This window comes from Hemicordylus capensis, chromosome 14, assembly GCF_027244095.1.
Source record: "Hemicordylus capensis ecotype Gifberg chromosome 14, rHemCap1.1.pri, whole genome shotgun sequence".
Taxonomy (NCBI): Eukaryota; Metazoa; Chordata; class Lepidosauria; order Squamata; family Cordylidae; genus Hemicordylus; species Hemicordylus capensis.
The window spans coordinates 1,755,091-1,778,177 of record NC_069670.1 but is presented as its reverse complement, the minus strand read 5'-3'; the positions used below and the strand labels follow the sequence as shown (position 1 = coordinate 1,778,177).

Here is a 23,087-nt window from a genome sequence, read left to right as displayed (position 1 = left end):
ATTGAGAGGCATCCTTCCTTTGAGGCTGGAGGTGGCCTATAGCCACCAGACTAGTAGCCATTGACAGAGCCGTCCTCCATGAATTTGTCTAAGCCCCTTTTAAAGCCACCCAAGCTAGTGGCCACCACCACATCCTGTGGCAGAGGATTCCATAGGTTAAGTATGCGCGGTGTGAAAAAGTACTTCCTTGTGTCGGTTCTGAATTCCCCAGCCTTCCGTTTCATGGACTGACCCCTGCTTCTAGCGTCCCCCTCCACTGTCTCTACTCCAGGCATAGTTCTCTGTTGCCTCTTTTCCAGACTAAAGAGCCCAGGTGCTGTCGCCTTGCCTCCTAAGGAAGGTGCTCCAAGACCCTGATCCTCGGGGTCGCCCTCTTCTGCACTTTTCCCGGTTCTACAATGTCGTCCTTAAGATATGGTGACCAGGATGCCCGTGCCTACTGGATTGGGAGCTTCAGAACAGCAGAGTGGTTTGAGTGTTGGGCCAGGACTGGGGAGACCTGAGTTCGAATCCTCATTCAGCCATGAAACTCACTGGGTGACTCTGGGCCAGTCATGCATCTCTCAGCCTAACCTACCTCACAGGGTTGTTGTGAGGATAAAAATGGCCATGTACACCGCTCTGAGCTCCTCAGAGGAAGAGCGGGATATACATGTAATTAATTAATTAATTAATAAAATAAAATAAAATAAAATAAAATAAAATAAAATAAACCCCAGAAGCTCCAGTCTGGGGAAGGGACCTATTTGGTGGTAGAACACATGGTTTCCTTTGTCCAGCTGAAAAGGATCTCAAGTTGCAGCAATGAGGAAGATGCTAGAAAAAAAGACAACAAAGACCCTGTGGACCGGCGGGTGTGCCAGTTTCACTGAAACGGACCGGGCTTCCCTTGACCTTGCCAGTTTGACCAAGGAATAGAAGAGGGACATCACAAAAAGGTGAAACTGGCTGGTCTTGTGGTCGCAAGCATGACCTGTCCCCTTAGCTAAGCAGGGTCTGCCCTGGTTGCATATGAAAAGGAGTCTAGTGAGCACTGCAAGATCTTCCCTTCAGGGGATGGAGCCGCTTTGGGAAGAGCAGAAGGTTCCAAGTTCCCTCCCTGGCAGCATCTCCAAGAGAGGGCTGAGAGAGACGCCTGCCTGCAACCTCGGAGAAGCCGCTGCCAGTCTGGGTAGACATTACTGAGTGGGATAGACCAATGGCCTGACTCAGTATATGGCAGCTTCCTAGGTTCTATTGATTTACTGCATCAATCTCCCACCTCCCTTCCATCATAGGACTAGATCGAAACCTCCTGCAACTGAGGCCACCTCCCAGCCTCGCGTACAGACACCCCACGCCAGGAGAAGGCGCTCTCCCTGGTTTATCTCTTGCCCACCTGTCACCCCCACGGCAGATTCTCAGCCAGCCAGAAAGTATTCCCCCACCACCCCACTACCTTCTGGATTCAAACCTGTCGCTTTTCATCAGCAACCACAAGGGCCTGCCACAGGGGAACTGGGGTGCTGTGGCAGAACAGAGCTGGCTCTTCTAGAAACACCTGGCACGTGCCTGGCCCCCATTTCCCCCCCATGGCTGCCTAAAAGCAAAGCCCTGCTGCCAGAGAAAACTTTTAATCTCCGAGAGAAAAGGGATCCCTCTGTACAGCTGCTGAATCTCTCTATTCATCTCTAAATTGCCTCTCTGATGCTGGCTGTCCCATGCTGGTCGGGTGATTCCTCTTCCTCGATAAGCACTGTTTGTCAGGGGCCTCCGGGATGAAACGAAATCAGTGTCTTTTGGAAACGAAAGTGACGCCGGATGGAAGCCACCCAAGCGCTGGAGGTGGGCGGGGAGGGGCTCACTAGGCAGGGGAGAGGAAAGACGCAGGCGGACCTGCCCATGAGGCAAGACAATCTACAGTCTCCAAGGCAGCAGATTTTGTGTGCCCTTGGGGACACTGCCCTCTCGGTACCTGGGATCCACAGATAGACTGCTTCCAGACATGGAGGCTCAAATGAGCTATTGCAGCCAGTCGCTGTGAACAGACCTCTCCTCTTCTGTCAGTTTATCTATTTTTCCCCCCTTTAACCTACACAAAGCTAATGAAGAATACAAGTACCTCTGAACAGAAAAAGGATCCCGCTGGATCATCAGAACAAAGATCTACCTAATTTCAGCACCCTGGGTCTGACACTGGCTAGACCAGGCCTGATCAACTTAGGCCACCCCCCCCCCCACAGTTGTTTTTGAACTACAACTCCCATAATCCCCAGCCACAGTGGCCCATAGCTAGGTATAATGGGAGTTGTAGGCCAACTTCTAGAGATGTACATATCAGGCAGTATAGAAATATGATAGACAATCAATCAAACAGCTACAGGAGGGTCTAAGCTGAGCAGGCCTGGACTGGAAAGACACCTTGGGGAAGACCTCAACAAAGGCATGAAGGGCAGCAACAGCCTTCTTTGCAACTAGCATTGATGGCAGACTGTCCCTGAACATGGAGGTTCCTGTAGCGGATTAAAGCCTTTGTCTCTGAGCAAGCACATGTGAGGGAAAGAAATGCTGAATCATCCCTATTCCATGCCTGGCTAGGCTTATCCTAAAACTCTTCTGTATTATCGGTAGGTTCAAAATGCTGCCGCCACTACCCCTTTTATCAACAGAGCTTGAACCTCCCTGGGCTTGGGGTGGAATCCCAGGGGAAACTCTCTTTATTTTGCTATTGGATAAGTACAAAAAATCTTCCACGTGCAAGCCTACATGTGGGGTGAAAACTGATAGCTGCCAACTGTTTGCGGATGTGTTTGTGCCAGAGAAACCCCCTTCAGCCCCCACTTTTCCCGAGTTAAACATCAACTCAGAGAGGCTTGTAAAAAGAAAAGAACTAAAAAAAACCAGTTATATTCAATTACTACAGACTGATTCCGTCTGAGGCTCTCTCAGCTTTTAGGTACAGTTAAGAAGACTTAGTAGAGTTACAAACATAGGTTGTCTTAATGCACATTTAAATGTTTATAGAGTCTTTTGCAATGCACTAGGTAGGATGGGCTTAGGCTAGTGTTTCTTATTTTAATTATGTTACAGGTAAACAATAATAGAACAGTATCAGAAATATGCAAAAGCACACACACCAAAGAAATATGATTTCCCTGACTCAAAGTCTGACTGAAGAAACTTAAGCCCAGGCTTCCTTTCCTTGGACTTGCCAAACTCCAGATGAGAATTCAAGCTTCCTGCCCTTCTGCCTTCCAAGGATCTGCAGAGTTATTCTTCTGCAGCCAAACTCCATGGCCGCATGTCCTTTTGAGCACCTCCAGCCTAGCTCCTCTTGCAGCAAAAAACACTCTTCTTCTTGGCAACGGCTCTCTAGGTCCCACCCATCTGGTGTGCTGATTGGCTGAGCCCTGGAGTTCACCCAACTGTCAGTCAAGACAGAGTTCACTTCCCACTAACTCTTTAGAGGGAGAGTCGTCTGATCACTACACCTCCATTGAGCCATCATGAATGATCTCGGAGGAGGAGATGAATAGGACTGGCTGACAGGGTCCGAATTCAGCATTCTCTTGCACAAGACCCAGCAAAACAAAGGGAGCATCACCGTATACTCAAGCTGGATACCACCACTGTGCTAATTTTACTCTATTTCATTTTGTGTTTAATCCCACCTTTCCTCCAGGGAAATACAGACTTGTATCACCCACAATTTTATCACCACAAGGACCCTGTGAAGCAGGAGAGAGAGAGAGACCTGCCAAGACCATCCAGTTGGTTTCAGAGACGAGTGGGGATCTGAATGTGGGTCTCTCCAGTCCTAAACTAAACTGGCCTAGTTTGGTCCTACACCAAACTGCTTTTGTATTGTTTTTGCTAGTCATTGGCATTATCCAACTCTCCTTCTGGAGCAGCTCAGTTTTCATACTAACACATATAAATACATACCCGTCAACCAGTCATAGCAGCCTTTTTATCGTGCTCTCGAGCATCCCCAATCCTTCAGCCAAATCCGTCAACCTTGCAGTCTTTACCAACCGTCCTGAAAAAGGACCACTTTATTATCCCCAGGCAGCAGATGGAATGGCTGAAAGAGAGCGGTGTGCCTTAAGTCCCTGAGCCAGTTCGTGGCAGAAGCAGGATTCGAACTGGCAACGCACCGATCTGCAACTCTGGCTCCTGACACAACACTCTGCCAGCTCCAAAACCTCGGGAACCGCAGGCGAGCGGCTGGAAGGAAGTTCCAAGGCTGAAGGCAGAACATCCGAGCCAAACGCAGCTCCATGGCTCTCCCCCCCCCCCCCGACTGGCAAAATCATGACAAGGCAGGAGAGAACACCAAGGCAGACTGGGAAGGGAACTGCTGGCAGATCTCCATGCGATACGCAGCAGATCAGCGTATCTCCGAATCATCCCAACTGCCAAAAAGGCTGCTTTCTTCTCGAGGCGGCTGCTGAAAACAGACTCTGCTGTGAGGCAGCACCCAAACTCAGTTTAGTCATGCCTAAGTCCCATTGAAACTCCATTAATTTCAATGAGACTTAGTCATGAGTAAGCTAGTCTTGACTATTATTATTTATTATTTTACACAGTCAGACAGGTGTTATTGACTGGTTTGTTTTATCCAGACATCAAGTCCTTCCCAAGGACCTGGGATGGCTGGATTTTATGGTCAATGTTGTTGCTGTTGTTATAGATATCGTCGCAGAATATAGGCTGTTCCCAGTAAAGCTGCTTTTTGTAACTGGCGGATGGTGATTTCTGTGGCCCTGATGGTGTTGAGGTGCTCTTCAAGGTCTTTTGGAACTGCACGCAGGGCGCCAATTACCACTGGGATTATTTTGGTCTTTTTCTGCCACAGCCTTTCAATTTCAATCTGTAGATCTTTGTATTTGGTGATTTTTTCTATTTCTTTTTCTTCTATTCTGCTATCCCCTGGTATTTCTATGTCGATTATTTTGACTTGTTTTTCTTTCTTCTCGACTACAGTTATATCTGGTGTACTGTGTGGCAGATGTTTGTCTGTTTGTAGTCGGAAGTCCCATAATATTTCTGCATCTTCATTTTCTACCACTTTTTCAATTTTATGGTCCCACCAATTCTTGGCTACAGGTAGCTTGTATTTTTTGCAGATGTTCCAGTGTATCATCCCTGCTACCTTGTCATGCCTTTGTTTGTAGTCAGTCTGTGCAATCTTTTTACAACAGCTGATGAGGTGGTCCACTGTTTCATCTGCTTCTTTACAAAGGCGGCACTTGCTGTCTGTTGTGGATTTTTCTACTTTTGCTCTTATTGCATTTGTTCTTAGTGCCTGTTCTTGTGCAGCCAGTATTAAACCCTCTGTTTCTTTCTTCAAGTTGCCATTCTTAAGCCATTGCCAGGTCTTGGTGATGTCTGATTTTCCACTTATATTGTGCAAATATTGACTATTAATAATAATAATAATAATAATAATAATAATAATAATTATTATTATTATTATTATTATTATTATTATTATAGGGGAGTAGAGCAGGCAGGAGAGCTGGTCTTGAGGTAGCAAGAATGACTTGTCCCCTTTGCTAAGCAGGGTCTGCCCTGGCTTACATTTGAATGGGAGACTACATGTGAACATTGCAAGAGATTCCCCTCAGGGGATGGGGCCCATAGCTCTGTGGTAGAGCATCTGCTTTGCATGCAGAATGGATGAGAATTGTCCCCTTGGCTAAGCAGGGTCTGCCTTGGTTTGTCTTTGGATGGGGGACCACATGTCAGCACTGTCTGCTGTAAGATATTCCCCTTAAAGGATGAGGCCGTAGCTCAGTGGAAGTGTGTCTGCTTGGCATGCCAAAGGTCCCCGCTTCAATCCCTGGCAGCATTTCCAGGTAGGGCTGGGGAAGACGCCTGCCTGAAACTTTGAAGAGCTGCTGCCAGTCAGTGTTGAGTGGACAATACTGAGCTCGATGGACCAAAGGTCTGACTTGGTATAAGGCAGCTTCCTACGTTCCTATCAATTTCAACATACACAAAAATAATGTTGAGTTGCCAATGGATATTTCAATCCTGTTCGGGGGAGACTGATTTGGTTCATTTTTCATTCGTTCCAAAACACAGGAACCTAGGAAGCTGCCTAAGATCGAGTCAGACCCTTGGTCCATACTGTCTACACAGGCCGGCAGCGGCTTCTCCCAAGTTGCAGGCAGGAGTCTCTCTCCCAGCCCTACCTGGAAATGCTGCCAGCGGGGACCATTGGCATGCCAAGCAGACACACTTCCACTGAGCTACGGCCCCATCCTTTAAAGGGAATATCTTACAGCAGACAGTGCTGACATGTGGCCCCCCATCCAAAGACAAACCAAGGCAGGCCCTGCTTAGCCAGGGGAAAAATTCATGCTCGCGACCACAAGACCAACTTCCCACTGCACCAGCGATCAGAGCTCTGGATGAATAGCTAACAGATTCATCATTTGTCACCTGGTCACTCGTCGTCCAAAGCCTCATTTGGGTTGGGAAAGATTTAAACACTATACCCCCAAACACAGCTTTCGGGGTGGGGAGGGGGACCAAGACAGATGGGAATATGAAACTTTTTTCATGGGAAAATTAATGAAAATGTGAGCTTTTGCCAGAGGAACAGTAGTCAAGCTTTAAGCAAAAGAAGAACACAAATCAAATAAACAGGAAAAAAAGGTGCGGGGGGGGGCGAGAAAAGAAACAGAACTCTACCATCCAGTCATCCGTGCGTGATTAACATCAGAGGAAATTTCTTGAAGGAAAATGCAGTGACTTGTTGAGGGGAGCGTCTGAAATTTAAGTGGTGACTATGAACGTCGGACCACAAGATGCTGCCATATACTGAGTCAGACCCTTGCTCCATCTAGCTCATTGTCTGCACTGACTGGCAGCAGCTTCTCTTCAAGGTTACAGGCAGGAGTCTCTCCTAGCCCTACCTGGAGATGCTGCCAGGGATCGAATCAGGGACCTTCTGCATGCATCATACCGAGTCAGACCATTGATCCATCTACCTCAGTATTGTCTACCCGGACCGGCAGCAGGCTCTCCAAGGTTGCAAGGAGATTCGTTTCCAGCGTGGTGTAGTGGTTAGAGTGCTGGACTAGGACCAGGGAGACCTGAGTTCAAATCCCCACCCATCCATGAAACTTCCTGGGTGACTCTGGGCCAGTAACTTCTCTCTCAGCCTAGCCTACTTCACAGGGTTGTTGTGAGGAGAAACCTAAGTATGGAGTACACCCCTCTGGGCTCCTTGGAGGAAGAGCGGGATATAAAATATAAAATAATAAATCATTATAATAACTCTTTGCTCCAACGAAGAACGAGGAACATAGGCAGCTGCCATATACTGAGTCAGACCCTTGTTCCATCTATCTCAGTATTGTCTACACAGACTGGCAGCAGCTTCTCCAAGGTAGGAATCTCTCTCAGCCCTATCTTGAAGAAGCCAGGGAGGGAACTTGGAACCTAGATGCTCTTCCCAGAATGGCTCCATCCCCTCAGGGGAATACCTTGCAGTGCTCACACATCATGTTCCCACTGGCAGAAACATAGGAACATAGGAGGGCCAGCGTGGTGTAGTGGTTAGAGTGCTGTACTAGGACCGGGGAGACCCGAGTTCAAATCCCCGTCCAGCCATGAGACTTGCTGGGTGACTCTGGGCCAGTCACTTCTCTCTCAGCCTCACCTACCTCACAGGGTTGTTGTGAGGAGAAACTGAAGTATGTAGTGCACCGCTCTGGGCTCCTTGGAGGAAGAGCGGGATATAAAACGTAAACACCACCACCACCATGGAACCTTCTGCAGGCAAAGCTGATGCTCCACCACAGACCCTCCAGTGGTTTACTTATTGTTTTTAAGTGATTTGGCATTATTTTATGAGAAGTTATTCTACTTCTATGTTGTGATGTGTAATTGGCCTTTACTGAATTTTTAATTATGGTCGAATCTGTGGACTTCCCTTCATGACAAGTTCATCGTAAAGCTACCGTGTATTGTATGGTATTGTTTGTTTGTTGTATTGCTACAGTCAGGTGACTAAACGCCAATACAATCTGTCTTCTTACCCAGCATCCCCCCCCCCTGCAAAGCAGAGAGGAGAGCTGGTCTGGTGGCAGCAAGCATGACTTGTCCCCTTAGCTAAGCAGGGCCCGCCCTGGTTGCAAATGAATGGGAGACCAGAAGTGTGAGCACTGGAAGAGATTCCCCTGAGGGGATGGAGCCGCTCTGAGAAGAGCATCTAGGTCCCAAGTTCCCTCCCTGGCAGCATCTCCAAGATCGGGCTGAGAGAGACTCCTGCCTGCAACCTTGGAGAAGCTGCTGCCTGTCTGTGAAGACAACACTAAGCTAGATAGACCAATGGCCTGACTCAGTATATGACAGCTTCCTAGGTTCCTTCAGCCTCAGCCACTGGCTACAAAAACAAGCTCCTTCCCTCCCTCCCTCAGTCCTAGGCAGGGGCAAGCATTCTGTATTAGCATGGAGTTAACATTGCCCAAGCTACAGACAGTGAAGCCATACCACCTCTTCAACACTGATGGCCAGGACCACTCCGTTCTTGTGGGAGCAAGCACGAATTGCCCCCTCTGCTAAGCAGGGACCACCCTGGTTAGCATTTAATGGGAGACCACATGTGAGCACTGTAAGATTGGATATTCCCCTCAGGGGATGGAGCCGCTCTGGGAACAGCAGAAGAAGGTTCCAAGTTCCCTCCCTGGCAGCATCTCCAAGATAAGGCTGAGAGAGATTCCTGCCTGCAACCTTGAAGAAGCCGCTGCCAGTCTGAGTAGACAATACTGAGCTAGATGGACCAGTGGTCTGACTCAGTACAAGGCAGCTTCCTATGTTCCCAACTGCAACCAAGCCCTGCCCCCAAAGCACTAAAGATTATCTCCCTGGCCATAAGGACTAGAAACTTGCATTCTTGCCATTTCTCTTCCTCTTCCCGAGAATTCTGAGGTGCAGATTCCTGGCTCATTGTCAAAAATAATAAGTTACCTCTCTCTCTCTCTCTCTCTCTCTCTCTCTCTCTCACACACACACACACACACACACACACACACACACACTTACTTTTTGGAAGAGATTCAGGTGCTGGACTCAGGATCAGGAAGAGAGCAAGGAGACAGGGGACAGCTAATAAGAGGGAGATAAAGGGCTTGGCGCAGCCCTCACTGAGATCATGATGTGCATGCAGCCAACTGCTCGGCTTTTAATCCACTCATCGTGACCCATCACAACCTGTATTGAACTGGCAGGATTACCACCCATCTCTGAGCTGGAAGGAGGGCTTTGTGTCTTCACCGACAATCATTCCAGTTAGCAGCCTGTCACTAAAAGAGGAGGAGGAGAATGCAATATATCTGCAAGCACCCAGAATTGCTAAATGCACCCCAGTTATCAGGAGATTTCTACAACGCACACAGGCACATACACATCCCTACCTTTAAACTGTGACTTGATCTTGGGAAGTTGGGCAAGGTGCTGAAAATGAAAAGTCAACATTATCAAGGGTTTGGAGCACCTTTCCCAGGAAGAAAGATTAAAGTCCCTGGACAAGGGAAAAACAAAAACAAAATACCCAGACGACTAAAGGGAAGGCATGATAGAGGTTTATAAATTTATGTACAGTGTGGAGAAAGCAGTGGGCCATCCAATAAATAATCAATCACCAGGAAATTTTGGATAGACAAGAAAGAGTCTTTGTTCAAATAATGTGTGGTTAATTTGTGGGACTCAGTGCCACAAGGCGTGGTGATGGTGGCCACTGGCTTTGGTGGTTTGAAGAAGGCGGCAAGGCAAAATCATGGAGGAAGAGGAGAGCTATGTGGAACATCCATGCTTAGGGGCAGTCTATCTTTGAGCATCAGGTGCTGGGGATAAACAATGCTTCTTCTACTTGTGGGCTTCCTGGAGGCATCTAGTTTGTGGGAGACAGGGTGCCGGACTAGAGAGAGCTCTCCTAGGGACTTAGGTGTGCTGGGTTGGTTTTCAGAGATTTGGGCAACGATTCATCTTCAAAAGACAAAAACCTAATCTAGCTGGAGAGTGGCTCCCTTGGGCCTGGAAGCCCTCCCTTGCCCTTGCCAGACCCAGCAGGCCTACAGAACAGGTTGAGAACAACAACAATTGTCATCCTCAACATTACTGGACGCAGTGCAGCACCAACTCTGGCCCCAGCACAAACTGCACTCTGAAATGTGGCCTTGATATAATCAGCCATTAAATGATCCATCATCTCAACTATAGTGAGGGCGGTTGAATCACCCCATATATTGAGGATGTGGCCATAACTCAGTGGTTGAGCATCGACTTTGCATGAAGATGGTCACAGGTTCAATCTCAAGGTAAGGCTGGGAAAGGCTCCTGCGTGAAACCTTGGAGAGTCGCTGCCAGTCAGAGTACACAATCCTGACACAGATGGACCAATGGTCTGACTCAGTATATGGCAGCTACTACTACTGCTATTTATATATTGCTTTTCAGCAACAAAAGTTCTCAAAGCGGTTTACATTGAGAAACAACAAACAAATAAAGCTTCCTATGTTTCTGTTTATTATTTATTATTATTATTTTTACTTTTATATCCAGTTCTTCCTTCAAGGAGCCCAGAGCGGTGTACTACATACTTGAGTTTCTCTTTCACAACAACCCTGTGAAGTAGGCTAGGCTGAGAGAGAAGTGACTGGCCCAGAGTCACCCAGCTTAGTATCATGGCTGAATGGGGATTTGAATTCGGGTCTCCCCAGTCCTAGTCCAGCACTCTAACCACTACACCACGAAACAGATGTTGTGCTTTGTTTCGAGTTCGACACAAAACGCAAAATGTTCGAAACCAAACCGACTGTTTCAGTGAAACAAACTCAAAATGTTTTGAGCACGGTTTTGGAGGGTGGTTTTTTGGGGAGAGCTGGTTTACTGATTGTGGTCGGTGCGTAGACCAGGCCTCTGTTCTGGACTTAGAACTTCGACTGACTTCAGAGGGCTGGTCTACCCACCACATGAGGCAGGTTGACCAGGCCTCCACTCCGGACACAGTGTGGCTGGCTACCATGTGGCAGGCAGACCAGCCCTGCAAGGCAAGCTGACATGCGGAGGCCTGGTATACCGGCCAACCCCAATCAGTAGACCAGCTCTCTCCAGAAAGACAGCCTTCCAAAATGGCACTTGAATCACCTGAAACGTTTTGAGTCAAAGTGGGGTCTTGTTTCAAGCTCTTGTTTCAAGCTCTTGTTTCAAGATTTCCCTGTTAATTTCGATCAGGATGTCAATCAGATAACTTACATCTCCCTCAATCCTGATAGGGGTGTGCATGAAACCGGTATGCCCGGTTCGAGTCCAGACCCAACCCGAATGGAATTGGGCACGTTCAGTACCCCCCACCCCGCCAAAATGACCACCCAGTTTGGCTTTGTCATGGGGTTGCAACAAAGATTATTTTTATTTTTTAGAAACTCTCCAGAAAACCCTCCAGAAAACCTCCAGTTCCACCTGCCGGCCTCCTCCTAGTCTCCCAACGGTCCAGTTTGGGCCTTTAGTCCATTTTCAGCCTGTTCTGAGCCTCTTCGGACTGTCGGCGGCCATTTTGGAGACCGCCGTGCATGCACACTGGCGGGTTTTTTTTTGTTAGAACTCCTGGACCGGCTTGAGGGGTTCGGCTTGAATTCGAGCCGGACCGGGTCCGGTTCAGCTCAAGGGCAAGCTGGGGGCAAGCCCTCGAGTCGGCCAAGTTTGATGGCGAATCGTCTCTAGCCAGTTTGCACATCCCTACCTTACGATACACAAGAACACAAGGAGAGGAGAGCTGGTCTTAGGAGAGGAGAGCTGGTCTTGTGGTAGCAAGCATGACTTGTCCCCATAGCTAAGCAGGGTCTGCCCTGGTTGCATCTGAATGGGAGACTTGATGTGTGGGCACTGCAAGATATTCCCCTCAGGGGACGAAGCCGCTCCGGGAAGAGCAGAAGGTTTCAAGTTCCCTCCCTGGCAGCATCAGCCTCAGAGGGGGCTGAGAGAGATTCCTGCCTGCAACCTTGGAGAAGCCGCTGCCAGTCTGTGAAGACAATACTGAGCTAGATGGACCAATGGCCTGACTCAGTATATGGCAGCTTCCTATGTTCCTATCAGCATCACAAGGTACTGGTGTGTGTGTGGGGGGGGATCCTTGTGGCTGGTACAGATAACAAAGCTAAAACTGCAAGTTGGTTGACTATTTGAAAGGGGGGGGGTCTTCCTTCAAAGGCTGCACCCGATCCTAAATGCTGAGCTCCTGCAGTGGACGCTGGAGGGATCGGTGGAACGACTGGCCTTCATAATCATCCGTCCAACTTGGAAAAGCGGCAAAGAGAGAAAAGGCAACAAAAGGCTTCCTCTTGGAGATCATGAGATCAAGTCAACAGTCATGGGATGCAAAGAGGGCAGGCACAAGATATCTGTCCACGCTTCCCTTCCCCTCCGGGTTTCCCTGATCCGTCCACCCTCCCTAGCAAAGAAGAGCCTCGCGGCTGCCCCACCCCCAGACCTTGCCTTTCGTTCCTCTCCTCCTGCGGATCTTGTGATTTCAAATTATTCACGACATGAAACACTCCTAATTTGTGTCAGAGGCTTCCGATGCCTGGAGATTCGATTTTCTGCCTCTGCAGCTTTGAAGGGTCCGATCCGGACATCCATTGCTAGGGTGGGGATTTGGAGCCAGTGACAAACAAGGGTCAGGTGCTGTACCCCCCCCCCCAAAAGGCAGGAAAATGGGTCACAAACTGGTTCTCTACCAGAGCCAATCACTGGTCCTTTTTGAGTGCCAGGCATTGCAACAGCTGAACATAGAAAGTGGCCTCCTACTGAGTCAGACCCTTGGTCCACCTGGCTTAGTATTGTCTACACTGACTGGCAGCAACTCTCCAGGATTTTAGGCAGGAGACTCTCTCAGCCCTCCCTGGAGATGCTGCCAGCGCATGAACCCGGGGCCTTCTGCATGCCAAGCAGATGCTCTCCCACTGAGCTACAGCCCAGGGATGCTCCTTATGCAACTCAAGAGCTATATGTAGCTGAGACCCTGACATGACCTTCCTCCCCTTCTCTCCCCCCCCCCCGCCCCTTTAAAGCAGGGGACAGGAGGGCATCTTGTCCTCTTGCTGATACTCCAATAGTCCACTGCCTGAGGTGAAAGGAGGAGAGCTAATCTTGTGGTAAAGGTAATGCATGTCGTCAAGTCGGTGTATCAACTCCTGGTGACCACACAGCCCTGTGGTTGTCTTTGGTAGAATACAGGAGGGGTTGACCATGGCCTCCTCCCGCACAGTCTGAGATGATGCCTTTCAGCATCTCCCTGTATCACTGCTGACCAATATAAGTGTTCGCAAGCATGACTTGTCCCCCTTGCTAAGCAGGGCCCTCCCTGGTTTGCATCTGAATGGGAGACTAAATGTGAGCACTGTAAGATATTCCCCTGAGGGGAGGGGGCCACTCTAGGGCGAGCACCTGCATCCTTGCATGCAGAAATCCCCAAGCCCCGCTCCCCAGCATCTCCAAGATAGGGCTGAGAGAGAGATTCCTGCCTTCAACCCTAGAGACGTTGCTGCCAGTCTGGGTAGACAATGCTGAGCTAGATGGACCAGGGTCCGACTCAGTATCAGGCAGCTTCCTGTGTTCCTGTGGCCACTTCGCCTCGCCTCAAAGAAGCCCCCAGCCTGTGCGCAAAACGACATGCCTCCTGGTTGGTCCACACACTAGATTCTTCTTCTCTGCCTTTCCTGGGATGCCCAAAAAAGCAATGGAGATGCTGGAGAATGGAGAAAATGGGACATCTGAGTGCCTTGCGTGTGGCTCGTTTGTGAATGTCTGTTTTGTCAGCTGCACGGCTGGCAGGAAGTCCCGGCCGGCCACCTCTGCACACAACACAGCCGGGCCACCTGGAATTCACACAGGTCCCTGCAGACGATCACAAAGGCATTTGGAAACCGGACGACTGGCTGAGTTTCCTAAATGGATCTCCAAACAAAAAGGTATTTCCACAGCAGCTCGGAAGCTGAAATCCGATACACAGTCGAAAACACCTCCAACTAATGGAAAACCTGAAACAAAGATTCAGCTGTTTGGGCTTTTAATGTAAAGGGCACCTCGTCCGCCAGAGTGCAAGTACTATGGAAGAGGCGGATAAAAATGCCCTCTCCCTCGACATGGACTCACGCAGAAGAGCTTTCAGATCAGAGCAGGAAGGAGAGTTGCTGCGGAGTGGAAGGCAGGACAACACAGCCGAGAAAGAGCTTTTAGACTAGGGCAGGGAGGAACGTATATCCGAGAAGACCAGTGACACACGCGACGGAAGGGTTGGTGTGAGGTCCAGCGTAGTGTAGTGGTTAGAGCACGGCTGCTCAACTTTGGCCCTTCTGCAGATGTTGGCCTACAACTCCCATAATCCCTGGCTATTGGCCACTGTGGCTGGGGTTTATGGGAGTTGAAGTCCCAAAACAGCTGGGGGGCCTAAGTTGAGCAGGCCTGGGTTAGAGTGTTGAACTAAGACCGGGAAGACCCGAGTTCAAATCCCCCATCCAGCCATGAGACTAGCTGGGTGACTCTGGGCCAGTCATGTACCTCTCAGCCTAACCTACCTCACAGGGTTGTTGTGAGGATAAAAAAAAAGTGTGTTCCTCGGAGGAAGAGCGGGATATTAGACATCTAAATAAATAAATAATAAAATAAATATCTGCCCCATCGCGCACTTTTCATAATCCATGAATATTTTAATGGGATGGGGGAAGCGAAAGAAGCTTCCACGCGGCAGCCAGGAACACCTCTCTGCTTCAGGCACACAAGCGACATTGGCCAGCAACGTTCCTTTCTCCTCGCCTTGCTCGTGGAAGGAGAACAAGCCTCCTTGTTCCTTATTGGCATCACACTGCCCCATGTGATGCAAACTCAGTTTTCCCGCCATCTTTTTGGTTGGGCGTTCGCACTTTCTGTTTTTCGTCTCTCACCCATGGAGGCCCAAGGAAGAGTCTTCTTCCTCACAATGGTTTATTTCATAAGACACTCCAACACCCATCATTGTTCTTTCTCCTTGCAGTTGTGGCCAGCAGCCCTTACACCTCAGCCAAAACAAAACACACACACACACACACCCAACAATGAAGGGGTTTAATTTTGTCATTAATGATAACTATAAACCCGATAACTGGACAGTTATTATAAAGTTAAAATTATAAATCCTGCTAACTGGGCAAAGAGGCACTTTTTATGTATGTATTTACTATTTATTTGATTGATTGATTGGATTTCTACACCGCCCTTCCAAAAAATGGCTCAGGGCAGTTTTTAAAGCGGTGATTCTCTTACATTTAGCAGGGGGAGAGCCACTGGCCCTATCCACCCCCTGCACAACATCCCTCCAGTGGCAGCTGCTGGTGTGTATCTTATGATTCTTTTCAGATTGTGAACAATGACATCTGAGTAGCAACTTCAGGGAGAATTCTTGACTTTATGGAGGGACTGGGTGCATCCTAAATCCTTTGCTGCCTTCATCTTCAGCAAATGGCTCAGGGCAGTTTACACAGAGAAATAACAAATAAATAAGATGGATCCCTGTCCCCAAAGAGCTCACAATCTAAAAGAAACTTAAAACAGGCACCAGCAACAGTCACTGGAGGTACAGCGCTGGGGATGGATAGGGCCAGTTACTCTTCCTCTGCTAGATAAAGAGAATCACCACATTAAAACATGCCTCTTTGCCCAGTTAGCAGGGGTTAATAATCCCATTCTCAAATGCACATGGTCTTCATATTTGACATCCTCTTTGTATTGATTTTCTTAAACCCATAGTCAAAGCATATTACTTGGCAAAGAGGCACCTTTTAATGTGGTGATTCTCTTTATTTAGCAGGGGGAGAGCAACTGGCCTTATCCACCCCCAGCACAGCATCCCCCCAGTGACTCTTGCTGGTATCTGCCTTATGTTTCTTTTTAGACTGTGAGCCCTTCAGGGACAGGGATCCATCTTATTTATTTATTATTTCTCTGTGTAAACCGCCCTGAGCCATTTTTGGAAGAAATCAAATCAAATAAAAATAAACAGAAATCAAATAAATAAATTAAAATATAAAAATAAAGCTGATTTGACATAAGCTAAATGAACTTTTGCAGAAGCATAAACCTTCTTGTTAAAATTAGAACTCCTCTGCCAACAGATTGATTGATGTGCCTATGCCAATTGCTCTGCCTCTCTCAAAAAAACACTCTTACCATTCTCTAATTGTACCTCAAACTGTCCCTAGAAGGAATTTCTCAAGAGTCCTGTGTAATCCTAAAGCTTGCTCCTCTGCATTTTAAATCAAACTTGAACCAATACTAGCCAAAATTCAGAATCTGACAAAAATGTTGCCATTCCTATTTTGACTTTGAAAATGAAAACCACATAAGCCCCTGCTAACTTGGCAAAGAGGCACTTTTTAACGTGGCGATTCTCCTTATTTAGCAGGGGGAGAATAACTGTCCATCCCCAGCACAGTACCTCCAGTGACTGTTGCTGGTGTCTATCTTGTGTTCCTTTTTAGATTGTGAGCCCTTTGGGGACAGGGGTCCATCTTATTTATTTGTTATTTCTCTGTGTAAACCGCCCTGAGCCATTTTGGAAGGGCGGTATAGAAATTGAATATAATAATAAATAAATAAATAAATAAATAATAATCCGCCTCCAGAGGCACATCCTACACAGCACTGCATGACAACCAACACTGTCAAATCCAATACACCATTGCATGTCCACTACCAGCAGTTTACTACTGAATTATAAACTAAATGATGAATGGAGGGATCCAATATTCTGCCAAATATTCAAGAATATTTGTTGGGGGTGGGAGAAGGAGAGAAGATTCCTCTTAGAAACATGGAATATTAATTGGAAAGGACCTTGGAACCCTTCCAACTAATAGGGGTTCCAAACCTATGGTCCTCCAGATGATGCTGAACTACAACTCCCATCATCCCCAGGCAGTTTCTTGTGGCCAAGGATGATGGGAACTGTAGTCCCACAACATCTATGAGAGCCAGCGTGGTGTAGTGGTTAGCGTGCTGGACTAGGACCGGGGAGACCCAAGTTCAAATCTCCATTCAGCCATGAAACTAGCTGGGTGACTCTGGACCAGTCACTTCTCTCAGCCTAACCTACTTCACAGGGTTGTTGTGAAAGAGAAACTCAAGTATGTAGTCCACCGCTCTGGGCTCCTTGGAGGAAGAGCGGGATATAAATGTAAAAATAATAATAATAATAATAATAATCTGGAGGACCCCAGTTGGGAACCCTTGCTGTAACCCAGCCCCCTGATCGGCACCAGAAACTGCTTCAGCACCTCCCAACATCTTGGGTTCAATTCCACCAAGGCGGCAGGCCCATAAAGTGGAAATGGGGACCCCAGACTCCTTCCTGTGTCTCGCAAAGGGGGTCTAAGCGAAACCTCTCTATTCTGGGGCAGTCTCCCTCCAAATGCCTTCAAGGGAAAGACAACATGGGAACATGTCTTGCTCATGTGCTTTCCAGAAGCAGCCTCCAGGGATGCTGGCCAAGGTGGTATTCTTCCATCCTTACTTTGATCTACTCCACACCACTGATGCACACAGAGCCTTGCGCCCATCGGCACACACACCGCCTTGCAGATCTCTGCTCCCAAGAAGCGTGCAATCCCCAGCTTGTCCGTACAGTCAGGCTCGAGGGAGAGAGGCTAGAAGCAGGGCTCACATTTCTGGCGGAGTTCAATGGCCTCTCTACCAAAGCACCAAGCAATCAGCGGCAGAAGCCACAACATCTCCTCTCCAAAGCAGAGTTCTCCCACCACCGCAAATCACTCTTGATCCCGACACGCAGGCACCAGGCCCTCGCCGGAATGGGTCGGCCGCTCCCCCCCCACAGACTCCCAACAAAAGCCCAGGGGGGTCTCAAATGGATTTCGAGCACCCGGAGCCAAGAGCAGAGGAAAAAGATGCGGGGAGAGGAGAGGAGAAGAGAAGCCAGAAGAGCAGTCATGGACGGGAGCCCATCGGATCCCACAAGGAAATGGTCTCCTTCACCCGGACGGTGTTCCATCAGAAAAAGAAGCCGTTCCGTGGGCTCGGGAGGATGTTAAAGGGGATCTGGCTTTGCACTCAGAACGGGGGTCACAACACCCTCCCTAGAGACAGAGGTTGCACATTCCAACAGCCTTTTAAAAGCCCCGCAAATATGAGGGCTCAGTTCTCCCCACTGAAAGGACACTGCCATATATCCCGACCATTGGGGGTGGTGTGGGGGGAGATACTGCCGTACGTTGCCATCGCTAGAGCACCCTGAACGTGATCACGAGGCACGCTGACAGCTTTCAGGGTGTTCTAAGCAGGCCGATCTGACCAGGAGGGGGAAGACAAGGGGGTCCACAAGCCCCACTGTGACCCCCAACCATTTTAGAAAAAGGGCTACTGTCTTCCTGCCCTGCTTGGGGGCTTCCCAGATCCACCTGCTGCTCTTCTTCTTAAAGCAGGAGAACCCCTACCTTTTAATGAGATGGGACCCCTACCTTGGGAGACGGGACCACACTTCAGTGGTTATGCCCTTGCTTGGCATGCAAAAGGTCCCAGGTCCGACTGCAGCATCCCCGAGCACAGAAAAGACCCCTTGTCTGCAACTCTGGAGGGCTGCTGCCAGTCAGTGCTGAGCCAAATAGACCCAGGCTCTGACTCAGCAGGCAGCAGCTTCCTGTGTTCACACCCATCAAGGCACTGCCCCATCCCATTGGCAGCCAAGCCTTTACAGAAACTGACAAACAAACAGAAGTTTATTTAACATTTTTAATATACTGCCCTAAACTCACATCCCTGAGTGGTTTACAATACCATACCACCAACTAAAACAAAATCAAAAGATTTACCATTTGAAAACAATGTTGGCCTCTATCCGTCTCATTAAAAGCCAGGATGAACAAATATGGAAATAACATCTTTCTTTCCTCTTCTTTCCTTTCTGTGCCCAGGTTTTAACTGGTGCTGGGGTTCAGCCTGGGAATATCTGACTTACCGTATTTTACGGACTATAAGACGCTACGGACTATAAGACGCACCTTAATTTTAATCCAGTTTTTCAGAGTTTTAACATATTAAACTGTTAAAACATATAAGACGCACCTGAATTTTGGCGCATATTTTTTGAGGAAAAAAGTGAGTCTTATAGTCCATAAAATATGGTAACTGTCTCTGAGCACATACAGAGTGCCTTCCCAGCACCGTGGAGCAGCCAGAGCCTGTCCCTGGCGCCATTAAAATTCAGGAGAGCCGCCAAGAAGACAGCGAGAGGGAATGTGGCAGGAATGCTTTAAGCCTCTCTCAAGCGAGTGCTTTAGACTTGGCAACTGTCAAAGCTGCCTAGAATCTCACCCTTTCCTGTCACTTAATTCCCTCAAGGGCTGCTGGGCTCCTTTGGCAGTGTGCTCCTCTGCCTGAAAAGTGGCCTCGGACACTTTTCACACTTTAATCTGGCCAGGCTGGGTACTGGCAGCGTGATCCCTGCCCGACGCCGTGGGAGGCGGATTAGGGGCAGAGAAATCCCCGTGGCTGCACAAAGAGGAGGGGCTGGTATGGAGTTCTAATCCTCCCCCCCCCCACACACTTTTTAAAATGAGGGAGAACAGCTGTGCGCATGAGAGCCGGAAGGCCTGGTCAACGCGGTCCGTTAGTGACCAGTGGGTTGCCCGATAGCCCGCTCAACTTCCAGGAATGCTGTTGAAACATCACAGGCCTTTACACAAGAGAACAGAGTGGCTTCGTGTCTCTTAAATCCTGCTATGGTAAACTGATGACAACCAGGATAGTTATCTGTGCCTCCCCTCTGGGAACATCCTGTAATTTGCAACATCCGAGTCGGTGCTGTCGAGTCGGTGCCTCGAGTCGGTGTCAACTCCTGGCACCCTCAGAGCCCTGTGTTTGTCTTTGGTAGAATACAGGAGGGGTTGACCATGGCCATCTCCCGCACAGTATGAGATGATGCCTTTCAGCACCTTCTTATATCGCTACTGCCCGATCTAGGTGTTAGCAAACATGAATTGTCCCCTTTGCTAAGCAGGGCCCACCCTGGTTTGCATCTGAATGGGAGACTAGATGTGAGCACTGTAAGATATTCCCCTGCAGAGTGAGGGGAGGTGGAGTTAAGGTATCACTTGTGCTACCTCCATGGCCACGATCAAGATCACTGCAGAGACCTCCCAGCCACCTAATCTTGTGGTCGCCAGCATGAATTGTCCCCTTTGCTCAGCAGGGTTTGCCCTGGTTTGCACGCAAATGGGAGAAAAGGGGAAATCCAGATCTCCATGATTGACCAGGGCATTGCGGGAAACTGGTACCAGAGCTGAACCCTGGTTCAAAACAAAGCCTGTCCATTTATGTGCTCGGGCAGGGAGGAACGGATCGGCCCAATCGCTCAGGGCACGATTGAATTGTCGTCCCGATCAAAGCGAATCGAATTACCGCCTGTCTGCGTATTAATCACCGTCGCCGGCTCTCGGCTTTTGGCCTCGCCTCCCGACAAGGAGAGGGATCCCATTTGTCAAGTAGGCCGGAGGACGGGTTCATCGATTCGGTGTTCGGACCGACGCGAGCGTGATGAAGGACAAGGTGCTCAGACTACAGGGTGTGCCGCTGCTAGGTGGGGCGGGGCTCTTTGTTTGTTCGGGTGGGGGGAGGCTCTCCCATGATGCCTGCCCCCTTCCCCACCCCACATGTACTTCTCTGACACTTCAGGACTATGCTCAACTATTTGCTGGGCATTCATTGGGGACTGCAGGGAATTTGACTAACCGCCGTGTCCCTTGTGGGTCCGATGCTGGGGCTGAACCTGGGACCTTCTGCATGCAAAGCGGGTGACCCACTGCCTGACTGGGGCCCCTCCCCTCGCTGAGAATCCTGTGCAACCTCCTCCCTCTTCCATGCACACACACGCACACACACAACACACACCCTGCCGGTCACCTCCACCTCCAAGCCTCGAATGAAAAAGAAGGAACAGCATTAGCTGGTTCCTCGGCTCTCGGCAGGGTATAAATCACTGCAACAGATGTCAGATATCATCAGCTTTACAGATCAACCTCTTCTCTGGCTCAGATAGGGGGGTTGGGGAAGGGAAGGCCAACCAGGGAGGGGAGGGCATCCCAGCCTGGAGATGGCCGAAGCTCAGTGGCAGAACATGCTGAGGGGAGCCTCTGAGGCGCCAAGTCCCCTCCCCGGCAGCACCTCCAAGATCGGGCTGAGAGAGACTCCTGCCTACAGCCTTGGAGAAGCCGCTGCCAGTCTGGGTAGACAATACTGAGCTAGGTGGACCAAGGGTCTGACTCAGTATATGGCAGCTGCCTATGTTCCATGCTTTTTCATAGGTTTCCAAGAGGCATCTATTATTATTATTATTATTTACATTTTATATCCAGTTCTTCCTCCAAGGAGCCCAGAGCGGTGTACTACATACTTGAGTTTCTCCTCACAACCACCCTGTGGAGTAGGTTAGGCTGAGAGAGAAGTGACTGGCCCAGAGTCACCCAGCTAGTTTCATGGCTGAAGGGGGATTTGAACTCGGGTCTCCCCGGTCCTAGTCCAGCACTCTAACGAGAGGAAAGCTGGTCTGGTGGTAGCAAGCATGACTTGTCCCCGTTAGCTAAGCAGGGTCTGCCCTGGTTGCATATGAAAGGGAGACTTGATGTGTGAGCACTAAGAGATTCCCCTCAGAGGATGGGGCCACTCTGGGAAGAGCATCTGAGGCTCCGTCCCCTCCCTGGCAGCATCTCCAAGATCGGGCGGAGAGAGACTCCTGCCTGCAACCTTGGAGAAGCCGCTGCCAGTCTGTGAAGACAACACTGAGCTAGATAGACCAATGGCCTGACTCAGGATGAAGCAGCTGCCTATGCCCTTCCGTGATTTCAGTCCCAGGCGTCTCCAGGTAAGGCTGGGAAAGACCCTGCTCCTGAAACCCTGGAGATTAAATCAAATAAATAAACAAACAAATAATAATTAGAGCCACTGCCAGTTAGTGCAGACACCACAGATACAGAGCAAGGGTCTGACTCAGGAAGGCAGCGTCACATATTCTGGCCTCCCGCGACCCACAACAATATCAGGAAGATGAGTTGCTGCTTGAAAACATCCGAATGCAAACTGCCTTCTGTCAGGCCCCCTAACACTTCCCAGCTAACCTAGTAATATTTTTTTCCCCCGAACGAGAGGAGATTCTATTCACTACCAAGGCTTGGCTGCAGCATATTTTACGCTTTGCTTCTGAAATTACAGAAAGCCAACTTTAAGTTCGCAAAAAAATCGAGGAAGGAAGGAAAACAGAGGCTGCTTTTGTTCCAACCTGTCCCACTCCTGCCTTCCACCTTTGTAATTTTACACGGCAGCCTTTTAACAGGAAACTTTTAGCCAGGAACAAAAGTCTGGTTTGGAAGTGGAGGGATGTGTAGTCCAGTGGTTAGAGCAACACAGCTGATGCTTTAATCTGATTAAAGTTAAAATGCAGCTCTACCCTGCCCTAGCAACACAACCAGTTCCAACAGCCAGGCAAAGGGATCTGGGTTGGGAGGTGCCTCCTAACCCAGGGAATAGGGTTACTCCCTAGCCAGAATATAATTTTCAGTAGTTGGGCCAGAATTGCATCTTCTTGGTCTGTTACCAGAACAGAAGGATGGAAATACTAGAAATACACATCCCAAACAGAACCATTCTTGCTTTAAAGAGAGAGAGAGTGGAATTCAGAGAGATCCATCCCACAATTATGGGTCACAATCACATCACTGAACCTCCAGCCACAGAGGCAGTCTATTTCAAACACATTCCAAACAGAAATATTCTTTCTTGAGAGAGGAGAGAGAGATCCATCCACAATTATGGTACACAATTACTTACTATATACTGTATTTATATACTGTTTTTCAATGAAAAAGTTTTCAAAGTGGTTTATGTAGAAAGAAGGCGACGGCGGCGGTCTCTTGTCCCCCAAAGAGCTAACAGTTCAAAAAGAAACATATGCTAGATATCAGACACAGCCCCTGATGGGACGCTGTGCTGGGGTTGGATAGGGCCGGTTTTGCTCTTCCTGCTAAATCTAAGAGAATCGGCACTTTGAAAGGTGC

General features: G+C 48.9%; 1 protein-coding gene across 6 annotated transcripts in view; it reads right to left on the bottom strand.

Annotated features, from left to right (window-relative positions):
* The window catches only part of SEMA6C (semaphorin 6C), a 147,622-nt gene that overhangs the window by 88,521 nt on the left and 36,014 nt on the right, over window positions 1–23,087 (bottom strand). The window contains exon 1 of one of the 6 annotated variants that reach the window (XM_053278273.1): window positions 9,040–9,060. The exons of 4 other annotated variants lie outside the window; for them this stretch is intronic. The gene's annotated coding sequence lies outside the window, so the exon portion shown is untranslated. Of the gene's footprint in view, window positions 1–3,924; window positions 4,000–9,039; window positions 9,061–23,087 lie in introns of those variants that run through there. One more of the 6 variants, XM_053278274.1, reaches the window with a different exon arrangement.